The sequence below is a fragment of the Bos taurus genome, chromosome 2 (genome assembly GCF_002263795.3).
Source record: "Bos taurus isolate L1 Dominette 01449 registration number 42190680 breed Hereford chromosome 2, ARS-UCD2.0, whole genome shotgun sequence".
NCBI classification, from domain to species: domain Eukaryota; kingdom Metazoa; phylum Chordata; class Mammalia; order Artiodactyla; family Bovidae; genus Bos; species Bos taurus.
Genome location: NC_037329.1, coordinates 119,461,677 through 119,489,035, shown reverse-complemented (window position 1 = coordinate 119,489,035; position 27,359 = coordinate 119,461,677). Strand labels below are relative to the sequence as shown.

The following is a 27,359-nucleotide window of genomic DNA, read 5'->3' as shown; positions in this document are numbered from 1 at the left end:
CTTTCAACACTGCAGTTCTTTGATTTGGTGACAAACTTTCTTAGTTAACAAGGACTCTTCAGCAGCTTATTTCTATTGAGATATGTACTATACCTAAAATAGGCAAAACACTTTTTTGTCATTTGACATAATGAAAGCATGATGTCGTTTCCTTTTTGTTTTTCAGACAACTCTTTAGGAACTCAGTATTGTTAATGTGTTTTGTTTAGTGTATTGTAGATCCACTGATTCAAAGTTATGGAGAGCAATTTTTGCCTCTGAATTTGGACTAAACATAAGTAGCTCTAATATAAAAAACACTTTATATATAGCCACAAGAAGAAAGAGGATAGTCTAATAATATCTCACATTCTTGTAGTCTTTTTCAGTTTTTCAAAGCCCTTTGATGTATTATTACATTATTATTATATACAACTCTATACAATATTAACCTCACTTTATTGACAAGAAAAGTAAGGATTGACAAGGTTGTCACTAAGATAAAGGCAGAATCTTAACTTAAACCTTGGCTTGTCTTTCTACAAACTACTATTTTCTATAGCATATCATGATGCCTCTCTGGAGAATTTATTTTTGTTGCTATATTATCGGATGGCATCACTGACTTGATGGACGTGAGTCTGAGTGAACTCCGGGAGTTGGTGAGGGACAGCAAGGCCTGGCGCGCTGTGATTCATGGGGTCGCAAAGAGTCAGAAACGACTGAGCGACTGATCTGATCTGATCTGATCGGTTTTCAGTTTGAAATTTTTCCTCAAAAAAAGAAAAGAAAATTTTCCCCAGTCACAGATTTATTTTTCAGTTGGAAATTATTCTCTTCTGTTGTGATCCTACCCCCTATATTCTTTGTTTTTCCTCAATTCTCAGATACAGAGGGCTAAGGGAGAATTTCCTAACAATTAGAGTTAGCTGGGGGGGAAAAAAGATGTTTTTCAGAAAAAGACATTTCCCCCACAGACTGGGGGCCTTGAACAACAGAAGTTTATTTCTCACAGTTCTAGAGGCTTGGAAGTCCAAGATCAAGATAGTGACTGATTTGGTCCCTAGCTTCCAGCTGGCCACCTTCTCCCTGAGTCCTCACGTGGTGGAGAGAGAGGAGATGGGCAAATCGTAGGAGAGTCATGACTCTACCATGTGTGGCACCACTGCCTGGCCGACAGTTCTACTTGGAAAGGATGATTCGTAGACAGGTCACTGCCAAATAAACTTTTTTAAGTGACTAAATCTGAGAATCTAGCCTGATCACTTAACTTCACAGAATAGAAATTAAGAGATTTAAATTAAATGTCTTTTGCTTTTGAGCCACTTTCTGTGAGAAGGATAAAGGCAGAGGAACTCTGGCCTTAGGGCTCCTGCTTACTGGTGGTTCATTCAGACATTTGTTGGCAGGGTCTGTAAGTGCCAGGTAATTTACTAAACCCAAGAGATGTAGAATAATAAGCCAGTTTGTGTATCCAAAGAGCTTTTATGAGGGAGGGAGAGACCGAGTCGGAGATGATAACAAGCAGAATACAATGCAATAAGTGCCTAATAGTTTGAAGTACTGAGGAACCTCAGAATACTGTGGAACCTGAGGCTGGAGGCGTTCTAGAAGACTTCAGAATTGTCATTTGAATCAGGTCTTGGATGATGAGTAGGTGTTGAGCAGTTTAATTTTAAAGATACAAGACAGTAACATAGAGGAGGAAAGTGATGGCATGGAAAATGAGGAAAGAGAGGATTTCAGAGGGGAGTTGGGGTCAAAAATGAGAAAGAGGGCTTCCCTGGTGGCACAGTGATCCCTGGTCTGAGAAGATTCCACATGCCACGGACCAACTGAGCCAGTGCAACACAACTACTGAGTCCATGCTCTAGAGCCCAGGAGCCGCAAGTACTGAAGCCCGTGAGCTCTAGAGCCCACATGCCACAGCTACTGAGCCCAGGTGCTGCAACTACTGAGCCCTCCTGCCTAGAGCCCAAACCCCCACAGTGCCCTGAACAGATTAAACAGGGTGGCATAACTACTTCTTTAAACCTCATTCTCTTGTGGAACCTGCAAAATTTGCAAGCTGCAGTAAAATCCTTTATTAAAATGCTGAATTAAAAAAGAGAAGCCACCACAATAAGCTTACACACTGCTACGAAAAGTAGCTCCTGCTCACTGCAACTTCAGAAAGCCCACTCACAACAACAAAGACCTTGCACAGCCATAAATAAATAAATTAAAAAAGAATGAGAAAGGATGAGGATCAAAAACAAGTCCTTGAGATTGCTGGAAATTTCATTCACTCATTGCATATTTGAGACTCTACTGAAAGTTCCATGATCCTTTCTTGGTGATCTTTTTGAGAATAGTAGCTATTTGGGGAAACAAATTAACTACCAAGATTTAAAAAGTGGATAATAGGTGAGGAAATAAATTCAGCAAGAATAGATTACTTTTCCAAGAAATCTGGTGACTTGAGAAAGCAGAGATTAGGGAAGTAGCTTGAGTAGGCAGAGAGATTTTATTAAATAGTGGAAGTCACTTATTAAAGCTTATCCAACTTTATGCAAGTTGCTTAACACTTATAAGACAAGGATAATGCTTGTTCCATCTGCCTCATAGAGATACGAAATTTGAGTGGAATAATATTTGTCACCTCACTTTAAAAACGGTAGCTCTATAGATGCATTGTGCTTACTATTACACTGTTAAATTATTTATCTTTGCTTTAAATTTCAGGATTGCTTTCTATTTTTCAAATTTTAGGTTCCATGTTTCAGGGTGTTGATAAAACCAGAGCCTTAGTGATCCTTTTTTTTTAACTCCAGATTAGACATCTGAAGCCTTTTTCACAATTCTGGAGGATAATTATGGCTGCTGGAGTGATGAAATAAGCCCCCTCCTTGGCACGTATGTCCCATTTGAAAGCCAAAATCATCTTTGGTTTTCCTTTTTTTTTTTTTTTTAAAGGGTTATAACTTGAGGAAGTTGATTTTTCAATATGGTAGCATTTTTAAAGCTAGGTAAAATTTGGGATCTCTAAATGTGGATTTCAATAGGATTTAAGGTAATATTCCTGTTCCTCTGAATAATGTGTAAGAAACAGCTGCTGATCCTTTTGGGAAAGTACCCTGTGTTGTCTCTTCCTCCATCAGGAGGTTTTGGGAAGCAGGTAAAAATGCGAAGTGAGTCTCTATGAATCTCTTTGGTTGTGTCTCTTCTAGCTTGTTTCTGAGCAGTTTCAGACACATAACCACACATATATCAGTAGAAGAATACACCTACTAGAAAAAGAAAGGTTTGTTTCATTGTTGTCTTTGCTAGTGAGAAGGCTGTGTTATGTTTCAAATACTGATCTTTTTCTCATTATAAATTACTTGCCTCCACTCTTTTCCCAGGCCAGTTTGAATTTTGATTACGCACTTTCCAAGCATAGTACCTCTGCCAGGCCAGAGTATTATTTCACTGGGATATCACCACTGATCACAGTGTGCATATTATGTTTCAAGGATACTGATAGCAAGTTTCTCAGGGATCCATTTATATTTTCTCACCTTGTCCCCATGCATAAGAGAAATACCACATGGAAAAATCACTGGGAACTTATTAGGCAAAGAAAAATGTTGTTGTTCAGTCGCCAAGTCATGTCCAACTCTTTGCAACTCCATGGACTGCAGGAAACCAGGCTTCCCTGTCCCTCACCATCTCTTGGAGTTTAAATGTCCATCAATTAGAACTGGTTCTTTAAACATACTAAAAAATAGGACACTCTCTATAACCAATGCTAGGGCAGAAGGAGCCTAGAAGGAGGGTTTTGGTATTTAAAATTAATGAAAGGCAGGGGGAGTTCTCTGGTGGTTCAGTGGCTAAGACTCCGTGCTCCCAAAGCAGGGGGCCCTGTTTCCATTCCTGGTAAGGGAATTAGATCCCATATGCTACAACTAAAAGAGCCTACATGCCACAACTAAGACCCAGTGCAGCCAAATAAATAATTTTTTAAAGGATTGCTGAATGAATACCTTATTTAAAAAAAAAAAAAAAGAATGATAATGGGAATAAGAGAAGGAAGTGAATTCATAAAGTGAACTAGGAAGAGAGGGTTCTAGAGGGGAGAGATCATAAAGGCAGAGTGTTAAAGTACAGAGAATGAGAACAAAAAGAAAAAGCTACAACCAAAAATGAGGAAAGCAGAGCAAAGAAAGGCACTCCTATGATGAAAATGCTCAGAATACCACTAAATAGAAACTCCCTTTGTTTACTGCTGGTCATTGCAGCTGCTTCCACCCCAGAGGAATGAGAAGGGGGAGGTTTTTCCTCATGCCTGTGACCTTGGTGTTGAAGCTTTGCCTCCTATTGCTCAGGTCAGCCATAGTAGACATTAGCATATGTCATTTGTGCTTAGTCAGCCGTTTTGCCTGACAATTCAACTTACCTTGAAATTCCTCCAGACTATGGGTAATGAGCCGCATTCCCATGTATAATTTACTCTGCCAAGTGATGAATTCAACTTAATACAGAATGGGCTTTTCATTCTAATGTGTTTTCATGTACAGTTTGGCTTAGTGAAGAAACTGTTCTCCCTAAGGAGAATGGGGTTTTGGGGTCTGTCTGTTGCCTTTTGTTTTTTGCTGAGCTCCATCTCTAAGCTGGCCTTTCCATAGCCTATTGAACCCTGAGTGAGCAGCTCTACTTGTTTGGCTTCTAGGCACTTTTCAGCAAGCCTTGCTTTCTGATTGCTCAGCCTGAACAAGAATCTAATCAACCCCTCTAACTTGCTCTCTGATGTTCAGTGTGGTTCAACACGTATTTGAAAGGCAATTATGTGCTGAGCACAGAGAAGAGAAGGGTAAATAATACAGTGCCAATGGAATTTGACTCACAGACTTATATTCATGGTACATTCTGATAAGTAATGTGATCCAAGTTTAAACAAGTGTCCAAGTGCGCTGAAGAGGGATAAAAGCTTTCCCTCAGGGTGTGTCAGGGACCACGGTCAGAGAGGTTGACAGCAACACTTGAGTCCTTAAGAAGAGTACTGGATGGGGGGATACATACTCTAGGTGGAGTGGAGCAGTAGTCTGCTAAACACTCAAGCAGAAGAAAATAATGTCTTTGGGAAGTATAGCAATTAGGGGTAGCTGGAGGGTAGGCTGTGCCTAGGAACTAAGGTAGGAGGTTACTGGAGAGTGGAAAGGATGGCTGAGACTAGACTCTGTCTCCCTCCCTCCAGTAAGCCTTGACTGACCCTCTTAGCTTCACTCCAGGCTTTCAGCAGTTCATCATACCTACTACCCTCCTGGCTGCCTGTTGGTTTCCTGTTCTGTGTTAAATTGTCCTTTCTACTTGACCTGCCTTCTTATCTCACCCTTCTCCATTGTTCTTTTAGCCTATTATTAACTTATAACCTTTAAAAAGAGGGTCAGTATTCCCCAAACCTATTTACAAAGGTTGAACTTTATATCAAGTTCCTTAGAAATGTGTGTGTCTGAGGATGGAAAGATTTTTTTTTTTAACGCTCACATGGGATTAATTATGCCCATGTCAAGCAAGAGCCAAGGTCTTATCTTTCTATCCTCTCAAACAGGGGTCCCCAACCTCTGGATCTAATGCCCGATGATCTGGGGTGGAGATGATGTAATAATAATAGAAATCAAATGCACAGTAAATGTAATGCGCTGAAATCATCCTGAAATCATCCCTTACCCCAATCCAGGGAAAAATTATCTTCCACAAATCCAGTCCCTGGTGCCAGAAAGGTTAGGGACTGCAGCTTTAGATCAATGCTACTTAAACTATTACTGGTAACAAGCCAGATTTTTACTTCTAATCCTTTATAGACTAGTGTTTTCATAAAATAAATAAAAATGAGTTATTAGAAAGATGACATACAAAATGTCAAAAATTTTATTATTAGAATCAACATTCAAATTACTCTGCCAAATTCCTGTTAAACTTTTTAGACCCTTGTCGTAGACAGGTAACCAATGCATTCACAAACCAGCACCAGTCTGTGGACCACTTTTTGAGTAACATGGCTGTAGAATCCCCAGTACAATTTGTGCCTGATACACAGTCGAACTTCAGTGCATATTTAAAGAGTAAGTATGTGAATGAGATGGTTAGCAAGATTATAGTAGTAGAAAAGGGAAAATGAACAATGGCAGCTCTCTTTGGAGAGTTGAAGGGAAATAGTTTAGTGAGAAAGAGTACCGTAGCAGTGTTACCCTCCATGTAAAACAAGCTTTCTGTCATCACTTTCTGAACATTGTTCCTTTGGCTCTCTAGGCAAATACTAGTAAATCACCTGTGTGAATTTATGAGAAATACTAGTTTTGATCTTGACAAAAATATAAAAGTTACTGTGAATGTCTATAGAGAACTGTCAACCTGCTTATCTGAACTAATTTTCAGGAGCAAAGCTACAGTTGGCAAGGATTGATTCAGATAGTAACCCTGCTCTTTCAGTCACAGTATCCTCCATGTCATAATATGGACCATACTGCCAGATGCTTTCCCTGCCTGAGATTTTGTTTCCTTTTGCATCTTTTCGAAGATTAGCTGAGTAAGGTAAGAAGTCTTTATATTAAAAACTTTATAATAAACAAGCTTTCTGTGTCAGGTAAGATAACTTCAGATTGCTTATTACACTACAGATTTTCAGTTCCTTAAAGCAAGTTGTAAGGTCTTGAATTCCTTTCAGTAAGAAATTCCTGCTATTGTTCAGAGGATAAAAAAGCAGGAGGTGTACTCTGATATTTGAACTCACAGCTGCATTTCAAGGAGATCATTAATCTAAGATATTTAATTAACTGAATGCAGCTTATAACAGGGGACTTCTGCTGTCATAAGTAGATTCTTGTTTCCATTGTGGATCAGTAAAACCAGCCCTCCGTATTCATGGGTTCCACATCCAGGGATTCAACCAACTACATTATCAGAAATATTTAGGGGACTTCCCTGGTGGCGCAGTGGTTAGGACTCCACCCTTCCAGGGAGGGGGCATGGGTATGATCCCTGGTTGGGGAACTAGAATCCTACATGCCCAGTGGTGTAGTTAAATTTTAAAAAATATATATATTCAAGAAAAAAAAATTCCAGAAATTTTCCAAAAAGCAAAACTTGAATTTGCCGTGCCAGCAACTATTTACATAGCATTTACATTGTATTATATATTATAAATATTCTAGAGATTATTTAAAGTATAGGGAGAATGTACCTAAGTTGTATGCAAATACTATACCATTTTATAAAGAAAGGACTTGGGCATCCACAGATTATGATGCGAGGGGGTCCTACAACCAGTCCCCCACAGATACCTGAGGGTACAGCTGTACAGCATCAATAACTCAATCCATAGTCCTTACTCTCTACTAACCATATCCCAAGAGAACATTGTTAGGTGGAGCAAAAGGACCATTTTTGTGAAATGTTTGAGGTCTGCCTGCCTTTATCATCCTCTCATCAGTTTCCTCAGCTCTTCTAGCACTGGAAGCCTATCCTCATAAAGATACCCAGGATCTTGCAGCTGCCTGAAGTCACTTCTTTTCAAGAACACGTAGTACGGACAGGCCTCACCTGAATGAGAGCTGTGTTGACTACCTGAGTACCTTTCTCATGAGTTCCTAAGAAAGGTGTTTAACTTCTGAGATCAGTACTGTTTCCTGTGAGTGTCATTATCAAGTGAGATAAGATTGAAAAATAGAAAAGAGAGGGGCTCTTAGGACAGTGCTTAACTGGTATATTGAATGTAGGTACTCAGATAGTAGTTCTTTCCCCTGCCTCTTTCTTTGAAAGACCAGCTTTAAGCAATTAATGTAGCCAAACGTCAAATAAGGCTGGAAATACTATTTGCCTTTTCCCTGGTAAGTTTGCAGTTATCAAGTTGAATAAGACTGCTAGGAAACTGGCTTCTCAGGTGGCTTAGTGGTAAAGAATTCACCTGCTAAGACAGGAGACGTGGGTTCCATCCCTGGGTGGGGAAGACCCTCTAGAGAAGGAAATGGCAACCCACTCCAGTATTCTTGCCTGGAAAATTTCCACGGACAGAGGAGCCAGGCGGGCTACAGCCGAGAGGTCCCAAAGAGTTGAACGTGACTGAACACGAATGCATGCTAGAAAGCTAGCTCTGAGAAATGCAAAAAAGTTAGGACTTTCTTTATCTGTCTGCACTGGTAATGAATCATTGATTAAGAATTATTGATCTTCATCACCACTGTTTAGCTAATACCTTCAGTGGGGTTTCCCTTAGCCTTTGGAGATTTTTACAGAAACTCAGTAGAAAGTCAAGAACCTCAATCTGAGACAGATTTCTTTTTTCCTAGTCCTAACTGGACTAGATTATCCAGCAACCCCCCTTACCATTTGAATGTGGAGGAGACCAACCCCTCAACTAGTACTAGATCTCTTATCTGGACATTGTTGTGGCTTTCTTGATTTTATAGAGTTAGAGTGGTTCAGTAATTTCTGGAAAGCTTGCCTAAGCTAAAAGAAATTATGTCTATAGTCACATAGTATGTCCTCTTTGTAAATATGTCTTTTGCTCATCAAGAATATATAAAAGATCAAGAATCAGGGACCCCAAAGGTAAATGAGTTCTGACCCATGGAATACACCAGCAGCATAATCTGAGCTGACATGCCACAACACCATACAGCATCCTGTATTCTACAGTGTTTGAAGTACCTTTCCAGCCTCGTGTCCCAGAAGAACTGCTTATCCTGTACCACAAACTTAGACATCATAACTTACCTTCTGTCCCCCAGCCTTGAGTATAGTTTCTCCCTGGTACAGACTTAGCACACAGGAGGGCTGTTTATGTCATATAAATGTTAAGAGAATAGATATTGAAATCAGGCACTCAAAAACCAGCATTATGACATACTGGCTTCATGACCTTTGAGCATGGTACTTGCCATCCCTAAACCAGATTTCTTATCCATACAAGGACTGTAATAATCATGCCTATTTCATAGGGTTGTGCGGATTAACTTAGATGTGGATAAAGCACTTAGCCAACATCTGGCACTCAACACATGTTAACCATCACCATCACACAGTAAGTAAGTGCTGAATATACAGATCAGTGGAACCGTTATGGTTGGGTATGATTCTGCCAAAGATTCTTACATCCAAGAGATGTGTAACATGAATCATATGACATCAGAATTCTTTTCATTACTTGGTAAAGTCTTCCCCTTTAGTTTCTTCCTCTTTAGTTTATTTGAACAGAGCTTTACTCAGACATGGCCGAGCTGATAAGCAATATCTGATAAAGTGTACCAGCTGATTCAAATAATTTTCCAGATAATTTTATGCAAAAGTTTTCCTATTTTATTGTTTTTAAAAGTTATTTTGAAGGACAGTCTGGTGATTTATGAAAACTTATGTTTTCTATTTATGAATACTTACATTGTTTGTCATTCTACAAAATAGGCTAAACTTCTAATTTTCAGGAGGAAAAAAAACCTTTTTTGTTCCATCTCCATTGAAATTTAGAAATCTGAAGTAGAGTGTTGCTAAGAAGCTTCATGCATGCTGAGTCACTTCATTCGTGTCCGACTCTTTGCAACCCCATGGACTGTAGCCCACCAGGCTCCTCTGTCCATGGGATTCACCAGGCAAGAATACTGGGGTGGGTTGCCATTTCCTACTCCAGAGGATCTTCCCAACCTAAGGATCAAACCCCCTTCTCTTATATCTCCTGCATTGGCAGGCAGATTCTTTACCACTAATGCCACCTGGGAAGCCCCAAGAAGCTTCGTAAGACCCCATGTTTGAGCATCTCAGTGTTCTTTCTGCACACAGTGAGAAGCGTTTGGGCAAATAGTCCACTGTTTGTTGTTGGTTCCTTAAGTGCTGCCAGGAGAGACTTATACTCCTGGGGTCTCTTCTTAGGTCCCAGGAGTGGGTTGATAGAGGATGGTTAGTAATCTGCACCAACTTCAGTTTATTAGCTGTACTGCTTCCCAAACATGTTTTTGGCAGTGAAATATTCTACAAATCTCCTTGTAGTGTTTCTCCATCCATTTCCAGCACAGCAGCCAAAGATTTTATTTTTCCCATAACAATTCTTTAGAAAGTTGTTTTTTTTTTCTTACACTGCCCATCTTTCTTTGTCTTCATTATCTCTTGTCCTTCTTTGTGCACACAAACTATATAAGCTCTAGCGACTGTTTTCCCCTGAAAAATGTAGTTATTCCAAACTTTCACTTCCCTAAAATCTTATTTTTTAGAAACATCTTTTAACTCCCCGTATCAGTTCTTTGTCCATCGTAGTAGACTGCCCTCCCTGCCTGGTGGCATAGAGCATGGGCTTCAGTGGCTGTAAGTGTTTCTTTCCATTTAAGAGTTTTCCTTCCCAGAACCCTGTAGCTACTCAGACCTCGGCCTTTGAGCCAATGCTGAATCTCAAGTCCTACCCCAGCCCTACTGAGCCAGAATTTAGATTTTGACAAGATTTCCACATGATCTATATATATGCACATGAAAGTTTAAGAAAGCACTGCTGTAAATCACGTTTTGCTCAAAACAGGGAAAGCTGTCAAGTGGTGGTTCTCAACCCTGGTATTCAGTGGAATCACCTGGGGAACTCTGAAAAATACTAATGCCTAGGTCCCATCTCCTGAGATTCTGATTTAATTGGTCTGTGGGAGTGGTCCAGACATTGGGAATTTTCAGTATTCCCCTAGGCGATTCTAATATGCAACCAAGGTTGAAAACCACTCATGTGCATGAATCTTATAATTTACCCTGCTGCTACTGCTGCTAAGTCGACTCAGTCGTGTCCGACTCTGTGCGACCCCAGAGATGGCAGCCCACCAGGCTCTCCCGTCCCTGGGATTCTCCAGGCAAGAACACTGGAGTGGGTTGCCATTGCCTTCTCCAATGCATGAAAGCGAAAAGTGAAAGTGAAGTCGCTCAGTCGTGTCCGACTCTTAGCGACCCCATGGACTGCAGCCTACCAGGCTCCTCCGTCCATGGGATTTTCCAGGAAAGGGTACTGGAGTGGAGTGCCATTGCCTTCTCTGAATTTACCCTATTTTCCTAGAATATCATTATATGTTAATCTGTGCAAGACTAATGACTAAGAAAAAGATTAAGTTTTTCACAATTACATTTATTGGGAGGACATATATATATAGACAGAAAAAAATGGAAATACTGACACAAATATTAAGTGGTAATCTTTGGTTTATAGGAATACAACTATTGTTTTTTGTCCTCTATTTTCCAAATTTTCTATAATAGCCATGAATCCTTTTGGTAAAAAATCCTCACATATATATATACTTTTTAATAAATGTGATCACATTATATGTGTTTTGTAAACTTCTTAATTTTAAAATTTTATCTTTTTTCACACACAAATAAATAACATTTCCTCATACCATTAAATATCATTTAAATAGGCATAATTGTTTAAAGTGAATCTTGACCCAGGATGACTGTATTTTTACTTAAAAGATACTTTTATATACTGACTAGAATCTTTGAGAGACTAACTCCTGGAGAAACCTATAGTGTTTGGAAGCTTTCCTTGTCCACAGAAGAAACTGTGTTTAAATGGAGACGTCAGAACTGCAGTGAGGTCAGGTCAGACCTTCCCAGAGGCTTTTGCAGCTGTCATCAATTGAGTACCAGCATTTTTTGAGCACTTAACACAGAAAACTTGACTTTACCATCCCAGAAGATGCTGCCCCCTAGGGAATCCTTAATGCTATTTGGCTTGCAGCCTACATGTCCTGTTGAAGGACATTATACTTCTGAATTTTCTCTGCAAATCCTTTTTGGTTTAGTTGGAATTGTGCTTCAATACAACAAATGCCTCTCACAGTTTGAGTCTCCTCTACATTACTGTGTACATTATGGTATGTAAAGCTAGAATATCCTTTGAGCAAAATCTTGAAAACATCAACGGTGTATTATAGTGGGCCAGGCTGTGTTGTAATTAAAGAAATTCAAGTACCTCCTTTTTCCCAAACTTGGGAATAAATACCAGTCCTCCCCCAACTTCAAAAGAAAAAATAAGTGATTTGCCTATTCTTCTTGACTGTTCTATTCTTGACCCAGTCCAGTTGCACTATATGGGAAAGGAATAATTTTGCTGATAGTGTCTTTACAGTTGGAAGAAAGGAGATACATTCTATAGTTGGGGAACCTTTTAAAAGATGTACAGTAGCTTTGTGGGAGAAAAATTCTTATTTTTTTACTCCATTTAACCTTTTCTCTACCAGAATCTATATATAAAAGTTTCAAAAATGTACAGTCTTTAATTTCAGAGAAATAGGCTTAATGTTTTATTTGCATATTTGTGGTTCTAACTGAGCTTTTAAACTTAGCTTTTCTTCTGAAGAGAAAAATTTCACAACACTTCACAACCTAAAGACTTCAGGAGTTATACCTACTAAGATCATGAGGGAATTTATGTTCCTTTGAGTAGTATTTGATCTGAGTTTGTGTCTTAACCTGAGACAGTAGTGCTATCAACCTGGGCTATCTTGCCTAGTTATGCAAATCAGGAAGAGAGGAGACACCTGGGTATGGCACAGTATCGAAAGATGATACAGGTTAGTGAGTGGCTATTCAGCTTTAGAGGCATGTTTTAGTCACTGATACTTATCTTATCTCACAAGACCTGATCATAAGCAAGCCAAAGATGGTACTTTGTACAAGTCTTCATTATAGATAGTCATTCTCACATTGCATTGTAATTATTCTTTTACCTAATAGTTTTCCCTACCTGGAGGAGCACTCCAGAGAACATGCACACAGTCATGTCTTATTAGTCACAGTGTGTGCTAGCCTAACACTCATAAATGTTCAGTAAAGTTAGACAAATGAAATGTCCAATTCAGCCATGTTGTAATACAGAACCCTTTGGCCATATTCAAATGTAGATTCAATTGATTTCTTTCTTTTTTCCCAACAATTATAGGTTGATCATTACTTAACACCAGTGTTTAACAACTGTACAGTAGATGATCGTTCTGGAGTTCTGGACATTCTGGAAGGAAAATAAAGGGGAAATGATTTAGGAAAACTTCTATCTAAAATTATATCAAAATTTGGGGATTAGCTTTTCAGACCATATTTATATTCAGACTGGTATTGTGTTTTGGAGGACATGCATGTACTATACTATCTGTCATTGCTGCTGCTGCTGCTGCTAAGTCGTTTCAGTCGTGTCCGACTCTGTGCAGCCCCATAGACGGCAGCCCACCAGGCTCCCGAGTCCCTGGGATTCTCCAGGCAAGAATACTGGAGTGGGTTGCCATTTCCTCCTCCAATGCATGAAAGTGAAAAGTGAAAGTGAAGTTGCTCAGTTGTGTCCGACTCGTAGCGACCCCATGGACTGCAGCCTTCCAGGCTCCTCCATCCATGGGATTTTCCAGGCAAGAGTACTGGAGTGGGGTGCCATTGCCTTCTCCGTATCTGTCATTATAGTGCCTTAATTCTTAAATAAGATATGAAAACACAAGGAAAGATTATTTCCTGATATTAGTATATTAAGTAAATTAAATGGTTGAGACACACATTTGACTTTTGGATGCATCGCAAAGTTATTGCCCAAAAGCATTACTTTGACTTCTTAACCATTAGTCAAAAGCATTATTTTGACTTCTTAGCCATTAGTCAAACTCTGTAGTAGTCAGCTTGGAATTTGTACATTTCTGAGTAATTGTTTTTGAGGGGTTTTTTTGACTGCACTACACAGCCTATGGGATCTTAGTTTCCCAACCAGGGATTGAACCTAGGGCCACAGCAGTAAAAGTGCCGAGTCCTGACCACTGGACCACAAGGGAACTCCCCGTGTAATTGTTTTTTTGATTTTTAAAAAATGAAATATAGGATTGAAATTAGTATAGAATATATATTATACTGTATATTAAACTATGTTTCAATATGGACGAAACTGCTATTTAAAATTAGTTCCGAACACTTTTCGTAAGAGAAAATTCAACAAGAAAAAATTGTATTTACTAAAAGAATATTGTATACAAAAGAGCAGTTTCTTTATAAACTTAGAAAGTGGCCTGGGTTCTAATCTGTCTATACCTTTCACTAGATGTGAGGCTTTAAATGTCTGTTACTATTTCTGAGGCTGTTTCTTCATCTTTAAAATGGGGGTGATACTTGCTTTGAGAGGATCAGCTGAGATAAAATGTGTAAAAGTGATTTATAAACTTTAAGATTCTATGCAAATGAATGATGGATTTCATTGATTGCCTTAGTAAATCTGATAGCCTAATTCTGTATCTTTTTTTTTATTAGAACAATGATTTAGAAAATATTAGGGTGGAAGGTGTGTTTGGCATGAGAAATAACTACTACTAAGCTCTTCCTATATCTAAAGAGTCCATGTGCAGACCAGACCTTTTTTGTCATTTATTAATATCAATAAAACTGCAACCAAAAAAACAAGGGGGAACAGTTTGTGGTAGACTCTCCCTCTTGTGTTTTCTAAATTTTTTCTAGTTTTACTGAGATAGAATTGACATATAATGTGTTTTTTAAATTGAAATATAGTTGATTTGCAAAGTTGTGTTAATTTCAGGTGTATAGCAAAGTTGTGCAGAGATCAGTTCAGTTCAGTCGCTCAGTCGTGTCCGACTCTTTGCGAGAGATATTCAGAGATGGATATTCTTTTTTAGATTCTTCTTCATTATAGGTTATTACCAGATATTGAATATAGTTCCCTGTACTATACAGTAGGTCTTTATCTTTTTTATATATGAAATAAAGTGTTAGTCGCTTAGTTGTGTCCTACTCTTTTCGACCCCATGGACTTTAGCCTGCCAGGCTCCTCTGTCCATATGATTTCCAAGCAAGAATACTGGGGTGGGTTGCCATGCCCTCCTCCAGGGTATCTTCCCGCCAGGGATCAAACCGGAGTCTCCTGCATTGCAGGCAGATTCTTTACCATCTGAGCCACGAGGGAAGCCCAGGGATTAACATACACACACTACAATATAATGTGGCTCAGACAGCTGCAGTCCCTGGGGTCTCAGAGTCAGACTCAACTGAGCCACTAACACTTTCACTTTTCATGTTATCCCAAACTTCCAGTTTATCCCTCCCGACCACAGTGTGTTTTTTAAAAATTTGTTTTTCAGAATAGATCCAGACTAAGGATGTTTTTAATTTCCAGTCCTACAGCTTTCCTTTTCACATACTTACCAAGTGTTTTTCTGATTCTTTTGTGGATTTTTGTTTTTGAAATATTTCCTGACCTTTTCATTAATGTTGAAGCCTTTTTCTTGATATCCCTGTAATTCTTTTTATTTATTTTTTTTAGTGTGGTGATTTTTTTTAATATAAATTTATTTACCTGTAATTCTTTTTAAAATACACATTTAACAGCTTCATTGAGATATAGTTCACCCATTTATAATGTACAGTTCAGTGGGTTTTATTCTATTCACAATGTTATGTAGCCATCATCAGTCACTTTGGGAACATTTCATCACCTTTTTAAAAGAAACCCTGTTTCCTCTAGCAGTCATTCTTCATTTCCTCTACCCTCCCATCCCAGCTGTAGGAAACCACTAATCTACCTTCTGCCTCTATAGATTTCACTATTCTGGATATTTCATATAAATGGAATCAAGGAATTTGGGGGCTTTTGTGACTGATTTCTTTCACTTAATGTTTTCAAGGTTCATAGTGTCTAATTCCATTTCAATTCCAGATAATAGTTCATAGTGTGGATGTACCACATTTTATTTATCCATTCATCAGTTGAACATTTGGGTTGTCTTCACTTTTTTTTTTTTTAGTTATTAAGACTAATATTGCTATCAACATTCATGTACAAGTTTTTGTGTGAACATGTGTTCTCATTTCTCTTGGACATATACCTAGGAGCAGAATAGCTGGGCTATAAGGTAACTCTGTTTAACCTTCTGAGTAACTGCCAGACTCTTTGAAAAGTTGCTCCATTTTACATTTCCACCAGCAGTGTATGAGGGTTCTAGTTTCTCTACGTGGTTTTGAACACATGTCTTCCTACGAATACTCCTCCTAGAGGATGTAAAGTAATATCTCAGTGTGGTTTTAATCTGCATTTCCCTGGTGACTAATGATGTTGAGTATCTTTTCATATGCTTTTGACCATTTCTGTATCTTCTTTGGAGAAATGTCTATTCAGATTCTAGACCATTTTTTATTTATTTTTTTGTTGCACATCACTCCTTTATTTTATACTGATCTGGAAAAAAGACATTTTTAGTACAGTTATGCTCAAATGAATACTGGGCCCAAGTGCTGGGCCAAGCAACTGGAACATGATTCAGAAGTCAGGTACAGTGAGAGACACACTTGGACATGATCAAGAGGCATTCCGCTGCCACAAAACAGTAAGGCAGGGGAGGGATTCTAAAACACAGCAGGATGAACTCCTACACCTTAGACGTCAGGAGCTTATCCCATGATAGTGTAAGGAATGACTTATTTGCTGATGACCACATGTGGGAATATTTCAACCTCCACTAAAAACCCCAGAAGGGTTTTCTTTTGTTTGTTTTTTTGTATTTATATATATATATATATATATATATATGTTTTTTTTTTTTAAGTAAATGCAACACAAAAACATTCAGGATTGATCCAGCCTTTTAGAGTCAGGGAGGAATATTTGATTGAGTCACCATGCAGGTTACATTCATCTTCCGCTGGAATGATTAGAGCCCCGAGTCACCTAACAACAGTGCCCGGCTGGCCTCTGGGGACACGAACAGGCTCTTACTTCTCATTGGTCACACCTCAGCATGGTTTTCTCCCTGTTCCCTACTCAAGCAGCTCCTTAGTAATAAACCACCATCAAACCTCCCAGTGATGACCTCTCAACACTTGAATAAGTCTTCCCTCAGCTTGGACTGAGGACCATGCCCCAGACGTGCCATTCTGACTAGACTGTATGAAGGGAGTGGGTGCAAGAGATAAAATGGCTAATGTGGAATTGGGAGCCGCTGGTCCCCACCTGCAGGTACAACTTACGATGCCTACAGATGTCATCAGTGGGACATGTGCCAGGGAGAGGTGCAGAGGAATAGGGTAGGCCAGGGCAGGGGAGGAAGGTAATCCTTGGGAAAGTAATCTGCTGCTTGCCCTCACTTCTTGGCCTTGCCCTGGGCAGCCACAGCCTCCATGGCTTTACGCACAGTCTCCTCATCCCCCAGGAACTGCATGGGCTTGATGGGCTTCAAGTTCTTGTCCAATTCATAGACCATGGGAATGGCAGTTGGCAGGTTCAGCTCCATGATAGCCTCTTCAGAGAGACCCTCCAGATGCTTGACGATGCCCCTAAGGCTGTTGCCATGGGCTGCAATTAGTACCCGTTTCCCCTCCTTGATCTGGGGGACAATTTCTTCATTCCAAAAGGGCAGAGCTCTGGCAATTGTGTCCTTCAGACTCTCACAGGAGGGCAGCTGGTCTTCAGTGATGTCTGCATACCTGTGATCCTTACTGATGTTGCTGTAGAAGGGATGGTCAGGCTCCATGGAGGTGGCCGGACATGATAGGAGCACCTCCAGAGCTTTACCTGGGCCTCACCATGCTTGGCAGCAGTTTCTGCCTTATTGAGGCCAGTCAGACCCCAGTAGTGTCGCTCATTAAGGCGCCAAGTCCTCACCACTGGCAGCCACATTTGGTCAGTGGCATCCAGCACTGTCCAGAGGGTCCAGATTGCTCTCTTCTGCACTGAGGTGAAGCAGATGTCAAACTCATAGCCAGCATCTCTCAGCGCCTGCCCGCCTCGCTTCACCTCCTCGTGCCTGGCTGGGCTCAGGTCGTGTCGTACCAGCCGCTGAAACAGTTTTCCAGGTTCCATGTGCTCTCACCGTGCCGGATCAGCACCAGCTTGTAGGCAGCCATGGCTGCGGTTCGGGATGCGGCCTGACCATTTTTTAATTGGGTTATTTGTCTGATTGAGTTGTAAGAGTTTTTTATATATTCTGGATACAGTTTGCTCCTCAGATCCGTGATCTGCAAATATTTTCTCCCACTATGTGAGTTGTTTTTCCATTTTCTTAATGGTGTCCTTTGGAGCATAAGAGTTTTTAACTTTGATGAAATCCAGTTTATTTCTTTTTTTTCTTTTGTCATCATGTTTTTCTAGTCTGTCATATCTAAGAAGGGTTTTAACTAACCCAAGGTCACAAAGAGTTATTCCTGTATTGCTCCTAAGAGTTTTGTAATTTTAGCTCTTACATGTGGAGCTATGATCCACTTTAAGTTAATTTTTATGTATGATGTGAATGTTGGGGGTCCAGCTTTATCTTTTTGCATGTAGATAGCCCATTGTCCCTGCACCATCTGTTGAAAAAACTATTCTTTCTCCCATTGAATTGTCTTGGCAGCCTTGTCAGACATCAAGTGACCATAAATGTGAGGTTTATTTATGGACTCTCAGTTCTTCCATTGATCTATATGTCTGTCCTTATGCCAGTACCACACCATCTGATTACTGTAGCTTTATAGCAAGTTTTGAAATCAGAAAGTGTGATTTGGCCAACTTTGTTTCTCTCTCAAGGCTGTTTGAATTCTCTGAGTCTCTTGATTTCCATATGAATTTTAGGATCATTTTGTCAATTTCAGCCCAAAAAAAGCCAGCTGGGATTTTATTAAGTTGAATTTGTAAAGCAGTTTGGGAAATATCATTATCTTAATCCCTCCAGTCCTCATAATTCTCTTCTGACATGTAGGAGAGAAGCATTGTAAAGAAAAAAGTTCTTTGCCCTCTTTCCACAAGTAAAGACCCTCTGTTGATAAGTGGGTAAATGAAGGGAGAGACCTTAAAACTCCTGTTGGTCATCCACCAATCTCAGTCTCCCAACTCAGGAAGTTACTGACACTGAGCCTTAGAGAATCCATGCCCAGGGTGTCTGTCCAGAGGCTGGCAGTGGGCAGCTCCCCTACTGATAGGAATGTATATCTATTCCTTCTGACCTCTAAAGTACCCTTGATAGTTAAGAGACAGTAGAGCGGGGGAGACATGTTTATTTCTTAAGTAGATGAACTTGTTTTATGGCTGTTGGTTTCTTTTGTTTGCTTGTTTTAAAGAAGTTCTTTCACCTTTATCAGGCAAAACAGTTTGAGAGTTAGCAAGATAAAATTTGCAGGTTTCACTCAGAGGCAGTGCTTTCTCATGGTCTGGAAACTGTAGGCTCCTGAAGAGGCCTAATGTGTGATGATTCTACTGGCAATCAGTTTGTAAACATAATTACCATGTCAGTTAATACAGTGGTTCATTTTTATGTTCGTTCAGTTCTTACCAAACAAATCTAGTTGTATGTACTGGCACTCTCATGTAATAGATCAGAATAAATAATACACAGTTGTGGGGTCTGTCCTTCTTTTGTCCTTTAGGGTTTTGTCTTTCTGACTCTTTAAGACTTACACTCTTTTATGTTGCCTTTGGGAAAGGTTGGCCTCTTCTGTACTCAGAAGGCTTGGTTCTTTCTATTAAGAGCCTCTCTTTCTCCTCAGAAAGACAGGGAAGACAGGGTGCTTCTTGTTGATGGAAACCTGGTTTTTGTTCTGATGACTTATGGCATGATTTCTCATGCCAGAAATGATCTTCCTCTCTTCTTATAACAAAACATGGGGCTTCTCGTGTGCTTTCTTTCTTAAAGTCAAAGGGTCAGAGCAGTCGCTGGAGGAAAGCGCAGGCTCTGGCTGTTTGGGGAGCGAAGCTGAAGCCAGATCTGGTGACAGTGCTCAGTTCTCCTTGGGAGGAATCTCCCGATGAGGGAAGATCAGACCTGACTCATTAGGACTGTCCAGCGATCATTCATGGAAATCGTAGACAGTTTTCAACCTTAAAAATAGATCAATCAAAAGAAAATCACCTGCTTCTTCCTTCCAGCTGTTTAATATTAGGTTCGGTTTTTAATATCTCCAGACTTTTTCCCATCCAGAAAGTGAAGTGATGGAAGTAACAGTACCTAACATGTCGTTTTGTGTACATAAAGCATCTAACACAGGGCTTTACGTCCAGTGTTAATGAGTATAAAAATCTAAATGTAAGAGAGAAAATAGCAGTGCACACAAGCACCAAATCATAAGAAAAACTTTATACTCAGAGAAAAGAAATGTATTTTGGACAGTAATAATGAGTACTGTCTAGTGAACTTCCGGGCATTACTACTGATCTCCTGTGCTCCAGGCACTGTGTTAGTTTTACATACATAGTTCTCATTGAATCTTCACAAGAATCATACAAATATTTATTACATTTTGGAGTTGAGGCAAACTAAGCCTTAAGGAAGCCGCTTCCCCTGTGGCTCTGACGGTAAAAAATCTGTCTGCAATGAAGGAGACCTGGGTTCAATCCCTGGGTCAGGAAGATCCTCTGGAGAAGGAAATGGCAGCCCACTCCAGTATTCTTGCCTGGAAAATCACATGGACAGAGAACACTGGTGGGCTACAGTCCATGGGGCCACAAAGAGTTGGACATGACTGAAGCAACTTAGCATGCAAACCTAAAGAAAGTGACCCCAAGGTCACAAAACTATTAAATAATGGTGCCGTGATTATCACCGGGGCTGTGAGACTCCACTCTTGTGCTTTAAGCATATTGTATACTCGTGGGAGAAGAGGGGATGAAACTGAATGTGAAAAAATGCTAGACCATGGAGAAGTAAAAAGGAAAGGGTCTTTTGAGTGTGAAATCAGACTTAGGAAAAACATAAAAAAGGCTTTGGGGGGATGGTGGCACATACAAGGACAGGTCTGTGATGGAACCAGTTTGGCTGGAGCAGGTGTTTTTGAAGGGAACCGGAGACTGCTCGTGGTGTGTCTATGCTTGACCCAGTGACAGCAGAAAGCTCTGAGAGGTTTATGAGCAGGGAGGAGACAAGATCCAAGTGATATTTTAGAAACAATAGTCTGCCAGTAGTGTGCAGATTGGATAGAGGGGAAAAAAGGTGAAACTGCATTTTAATGGAAGAAAATAGCAGAACTTGGTGACTGACTGGAAAGGAAGGTCAAGAGAGGTCAGGAAGGTCAATGCCCAAAGAAACAAAGCCCTTTGGGCAAGTTTAGTACCGAAATAATTTTGTCAAAAGTTGGAAACCTTGAGAACAGGCTATAAATGACTCCATAAACTTCCTGTACCCTCCCAAAGCGCAGGCTCCTCCAGGCACCAGTCCATTCTGGTGGTCTCACCCTCTTGCCTTTTACTCCACCCAATTCTCCCCAACACCACCCCATCAGAAAACCCTTTTCTGCTCTAAACACGGTCTCCTCCCTCCAGGAGCACTTCCTGGAGCCCTCCCCTTCCCTGAAACCTGGTCCTCCCTCAAGGAGGCACCTCTCCCTCGGGGTCCCAGGGAGGCAGCTCTTTCTCTCTCTCCTCCTGTGAGGGCCAGGCTGGGCTGGGGGAGTGTGACAGGTGAAAACTTGCATTTCCTGCATGTTTTTGCCTACTGTTCTTTTGAGCCATTTTGTCTTTTTCTCATGTAAGTGCTCCTTCTGTGGTAAAGACATTGTCCCTTTGCCTGTTATATTTTTCTAGTTTTTCATTTGACTTAACTTTGTTTATGATGATTTTGAGGTATAAAGTGTTCTATGGTTTGACTTTTGAGATACTTCTTAAATTAAGTAATAGAGATACATTCTTCTTGTAAAAACTTAAAACAGTTTGAAAAACCTAGTCTGTTTCAATCTCTGTCCCCAGAGCACTCTGTCTAGTGCTCTCCCCCTCCTGCTGAAACCACTTGGGTTTTATTCTGGAATTTGTACACACTTTATTCTTTTATGTTTTTTTTTTCTTTTGCATTTCTTTTTAGAGAGGCATTCTTTATCCTTAGGTTACATATTCATCTGTATTTTCTTTATATGTAATTATTGAGGTCAATTGCAGTGTATTATAGTAAACAATATGAGATAATCAACCATTTTTCTTCAATAATTTGGAATTTAGCATATGGTATAGAACGAAGCAGGGCTTCCCTGGTGGCTCAGACAGTAAATTTGCCTGTAATACAGGAGACCCGGGTTCGATCCTTGGGTTGAGAAGGTCTGCTGGAGAAGGAAATGGCAACCCACTCCAGTATTATTGCCTGGGAAATCCCATGGACAGAGGAACCTGGTGGACTACAGTCCATGGGGTTGCAAAGAGTCAGACACGACTGAGCATGCTCATAGAGTCTTAAATGTCTTAGAAACTAATACTAGTGTAATATACACATGGGTGTCTATTTTTTAATTTTCAAATTCCATTTTGGAATAATTTTAGGCCACAAGAAGTTGTGAAAATAGAAAGTGAGTCTTCATGTACCTTTTATCTAATGTCCCTCAATGAGAACATCTTACATAGCTATACTACATTATCAAAACCGGGAAAGGGACATTGGTACAGTACTATTAACCACTGTTTTTCCTGGGTCACATACCTTCTAGGATTACCCTGAGAGTCCACTTGGTGAATAACCATGCAAAACAGTCATGGAAGTAGCTGCTTTTCAGCTATCTTATTTACAGTCAGACTCCACAGTGTGTATTAAAAGAAATAAGAAGTGGAGTAAAGAAACCGAGGATATCAAGGAAGCTAGTGGACATTCTGGTCAAAGCCAGCTCTACACAATTTCCTTTTTTTCCTTCCTCTGACAGACTTTTCCATGTTCCCCAAGTAGCCAACCAAACATTTCATAGAATAGCAGATTTCTTGTCCTGTTTGGTAACAATACATCTTTCTTCAGCTTTACCCTGTTTCCAGGCGAGGAGCCAGGAGTCAGGTTTGTCAGGGCAGCAGAGGGAATCCATAACCTCTGCTGTTGTTACAAGTTAGAAGCAAACCCTGTTGCCCTCCCCTGTGGCTGAGACAAAGGAAAATAATGTGACAAGGGCGAATTGACAGCGGCCACCTCTGCCAGCAAACGCTAGAACAGCCGAGAATTTCAGGTTACCTTGGTTGAGTAAACTTAGGGCTGCCCCGGACGTTGTTTCTCATGCAGATAATTTGGTCTTGGCACTTGCTTGAGGTCATATTGAAAGAAAATGAAAGTATTGGTCACTTAGTCATGTATGATTCTTTGCAACCCCATGAACTATAGCCCACCAGGCTCCTCTGTCCCTGGGATTCTCCAGGCCAGAATGCTGGAGTGAGTTGCCATTCCCTTCTCCAGGAGATCTTCTCAACCCAGGGACAGAACCCAGGTCTCCCACACTGCAGGCAGAGTCTTTACCATCTGAGCCACCAGGGAAGCCAAGCATAAGCTTATTATAAGGTGCCATTGATGTGATAATGATGCACTTCAGGTTCTTAGGCTTAGGGGAAAAAAAGGAAAAAAAATGTCACTTTATGAAGACATCAAAGATATCTTTTTCTAAGAGAGAGGTCTTGTGTGGTAGGGAAAGATACATTACAGTGATGTGACAAATTAAGTTCTGGCTTTTTAGGGGGTTCAGATCTGAAATATGATTGTATCTAACTGGGGTATAATCTTCAGAAGCTGTTGACTAACATGACTGGCATTTTTTCCTATCACAATAAAGACTTACCATGGATGTGCCCTGCCTGAAGAAATCACAGTAAACAGAAATTTGCTTTTAGAGATTTGCTAGTTAATCTCAAATTAGGGCTTTAAACATTAATTTACAGAAAATTTTCTCCATTTATGAGATAACTTATTTGGTACTTTTAAAACTCCTGCAGAGCAATTTAAACCATGTAATTTACCAAAAAAACAAAACCAAAACCCAAACAAAAACCACGCTTCATTTTTACACAACTGTTCTAAACTGCTAACATTAAATTCACCTGCATAAAAAAGCAGGGGCACTCTCCCCCTCTCACTCCCTCTCTCCCATTTTTCTCTCCCCCTTCTCCCCGCTCCTTCCCTCCTTCCCCCTCTTCATATCAATCTATATCTTTGTCTCTCTTCTTTCCCTCTTTTCTCTCTCAATCTCTCTCTCCTGTTACACGAAGGAATATCACAGGATCTTAAATATGGTACCTCATTCTAGTTAAATGTGTGCATTCAAATGACCAACAGGCAGACATTTATTTTTACAAACTAGCAAATCTCTAAAAATAGTATGAAAATATAAAAAATACTCTTCTATTTATAATAATAATAGTCCATTTAAAAATGATCCCTTTGTCTTCCATCAAATTTCAAGCTAATAAAGCTAGTGATTTTTATTTTCTCTGGCATAGTTTAGGAATGTGCCCCTGTTTTGATTTTGGTAGCATCTGTAAGAGACTACATTTTCGAAAGTTTATAATTCTAAACTATAATTAAAATGGAAGAAAAGGATTATGTCTAGAAATTGATTAGGATTCCAAGTCCGGAGTAAACAAGAACTGTACAATAACTTTAAGATACCTGTTAATAGTGAAGTGAAAGTCACTCAGATGGAATTCTCCAGGCCAGAATACTGGAGTGGGTAGCCTTTCCCTTCTCCAGGGTATGTTCCCAACCTAGGGATCAAACCCAGGTCTCCTGCATTGCAGGTGGATTCTTCACCAGCTGAGCCACCAGGGAAGAATATGTGTCATGAAAAAAAGTACAAAGTAGAATAAGAATAAAATACTAATTAAGAAATTAGTCCCTTTTAAAGCCTTAATTCAGGCATTATCCTAAAAGAAAAATCCTTTCTAAGAAAACATACTCTATGAAAACTAATGTTGACTGTCCTTATACAGAGTACCCTAGACTTAATAATTTGGAAGCAAAATCTTGTTCATTCTACTTAGCCCTATTACCCCACCCCACCCCCCAATTTTTTTTTTTTTTTTTTTTTGCTAATTACTTTTGGCACACTGGAAAGTTACTGATTGATGTGATGCAAAAGCCACGATAGCCAAAGATTTCCATTTTTTGCTATCAACTCAATGAGTGGGAATACCTCTGCCCTCAGTAAGTACATAAACCAAATTAGGGAAAATTTGTAACTAGTACACAAAACAGCTGCTAAAAGCCTGTGAATGTTCAGAATAAAAGGAATAATGAGGAGCAAGTACTAGAAAATCAGACAGAGGAAGACAAAAATAAGCATTCAGGAGAGCCATTTGGCAAGCAGAGGCTCATTTTTAAATCTTGATTCGTTCAGAGATGGTGGATTATAGTGTCTGTCTTAGCCAGGAGATACACACATGTAACGCGATTATTCTGCCCCTCTTTTTAAAGTAGCCTGCACACCACTGCCATTATGAAGCCAGTGACTCCAGAACTGACCGGGGCAGAAGCTGCTGCAAAGGTTAATCTGATCAAATTCAATAGATCCTCCTGGAATCCTCTCTATCCGCAGAAGTTACCATATATTAGAGCAGTGAGGGAGCCGGGGCCAAGTCTTCACTACTGAGAAAAGCTTCCAGAGAAAGAAATTCAGGTGACCTAGGGTATGAAAAATTAGGCCTCTTCTTTGGTGAAGAATTAGGAAGTGATTCTTATTGAAGTTATTTGTGCTTTTGTTTTTAAATAATATACAGATTAAAATGTTTTCAAATAGTATAAAAGGTTATACAGTGAAAACTAAAACTTTTGCAGTTTAAAAGCTGAACTGTGTTTTCTTTAAAAAAATCAGATGGAGGAATACATTATGTATTAAAAGAAAAGCCTCTAGAAGATCTAAATGGGAGGGATAAGACAATGACAGAAGAAATGAGGATTTCTGGCACTTTGCAGTTTTGGTCAGAGAAGGAAGAGACTTATGTAAAGGCTTCTGGATTTTTCATCATATCACACCTTTCCCAATCCTACATTATAAAAAAGATCCCCATATTTCCCTTTGTATTTTTCTCCTTCCTTCCTTTCTTTCTTTTTTAACTTTGATCTGTCTGAAGTACATTTTAATAGAAGGAGTAAAGTAGAGATTTAATTTTTTCTATATGACCACCCTTTTGTCCTAACACTATTTATTCAATAGTCCCATCTTTTTTTGCCACTGATTTTAAATGTTTCTGTTAATACATTCAGTTCAGTTCAGTCACTCAGTCATGTCCGACTCTTTGTGACCCCATGGACTGTAGCACGCCAGGCTTCCCTGTCCATCACCAACTCTTGGAGTTTGTGCAAACTCATGTCCATCAAGTCAGTGATGCCATCCAACCATTTCATCCTTTGTTGTCCCCTTCTCCTCCTGCCTTCAGTCTTTCCCAACATCAGGGTCTTTTCAAATGAGTCAGCTCTTTGTATCAGGTGGCCAAAGTATTGGAGTTTCAGCTTCAACATCAGTCCTTCCAATGAATATTCTGAACTGATTTCCTTTAGGATGGCCTGGTTGGATCTCCTTGCAGTCCAAGGGACTCTCAAGAGTCTTCTCCAACACCACAGTTTAAAAGCATCAATTCTTTGGCGCTCAGCTGTCTTTATAGTCCAACTCTCACATCCAAACATGACTAATGGAAAAACCATAGTTTTGACTAAACAAACCTTTGTTGGCAAAGTAATGTCTCTGCTTTTTAATATGCTGTCTAGGTTTATCATAGCTTTTCTTCCAAGGAGCAAGCATCTTTTAATATTATGGCCGCAGTCACCATCTGCAGTGATTTTGGAGCCCCACATAATAAAGTCTGTCACTGTTTCCATTGTTTCCCCATCTATTTGCCATGAAGTGATGGGACCAGATGCCATGATCTTCGTTTTCTGAATGTTGAGTTTTAAGCCAACTTTTTCACTCTCTTTCACTTTTATCAAGAGGTTCTTTAGTTCTTCTTCACTTTCTGCCCTAAGTGTGGTGTCATCTGCATATCTGGGATTATTGATATTTCTCCCGCCAATCTTGATTCCAGCTTGTGCTTCATCCAGCCCAGCATTTCTCATGATGTACTCAGCATATAAGTTAAATAAACAGGGCGACAGTATATAGCCTTGACATACTCCTTTCCCAATTTGGAACCAGTCTGTTCCATGTCCAGTTCTAACTGTTGCTTCTTGACCTGCATACAGATTTCTCAGGAGGCAGGTCAGGTGGTCTGGTATTCCCATCTCTTTAAGAATTTTCCCATCTCTTTAAAAATACTCTTTAAGAATTTTAATATGTACTGAATTCCATGTGATTTTTTTCTCTTCCATTGATCTGTCTAGTCATATTCAACACTATTTTAGTTGTTATAACTTTATAAGTTTTAATATCTGTAAGGATATATTTCTTGTTACTTTTTTCTTGTTATTCTTCAGGATTTTACTGATGATTCTCGTACTTTCCATATGAATTTTAAGATCAGTTTTCGGGTTTTTAAAAAATCCTATAGTTTACATTTATCTGAATTGCATTAAATTTATGGATGAATCTATGGCATTAATTTTTTCCATCCAAAATTAGGGTATGCTTTTCCATTTATTTAATATTTCTTTTGTGTCCCTCAGTAGCATTTAGAGTTTTTTTCTGATAGAGCTTGAGCCGAGCAGCCTTACTTTTATTGTTATTTACAGTAACTTTTCTTTTGA

At 39.6% G+C, this 27,359-nt stretch overlaps 1 protein-coding gene, 1 non-coding gene and 1 pseudogene across 2 annotated transcripts in view; 1 reads left to right on the top strand and 2 right to left on the bottom strand.

The window, feature by feature from the left end:
- The window catches only part of PDE6D (phosphodiesterase 6D), a 55,070-nt gene that overhangs the window by 9,709 nt on the left and 18,002 nt on the right, over positions 1 to 27,359 (top strand). The gene's annotated exons all lie outside the window — the stretch shown is intronic.
- TRNAK-UUU (transfer RNA lysine (anticodon UUU)) lies at positions 13,694 to 13,766 on the bottom strand. The gene has a single exon. It is a non-coding gene; the product is annotated as a tRNA-Lys (tRNA).
- Positions 17,058 to 17,857, bottom strand: LOC615610 (phosphoglycerate mutase 1-like; annotated as a pseudogene).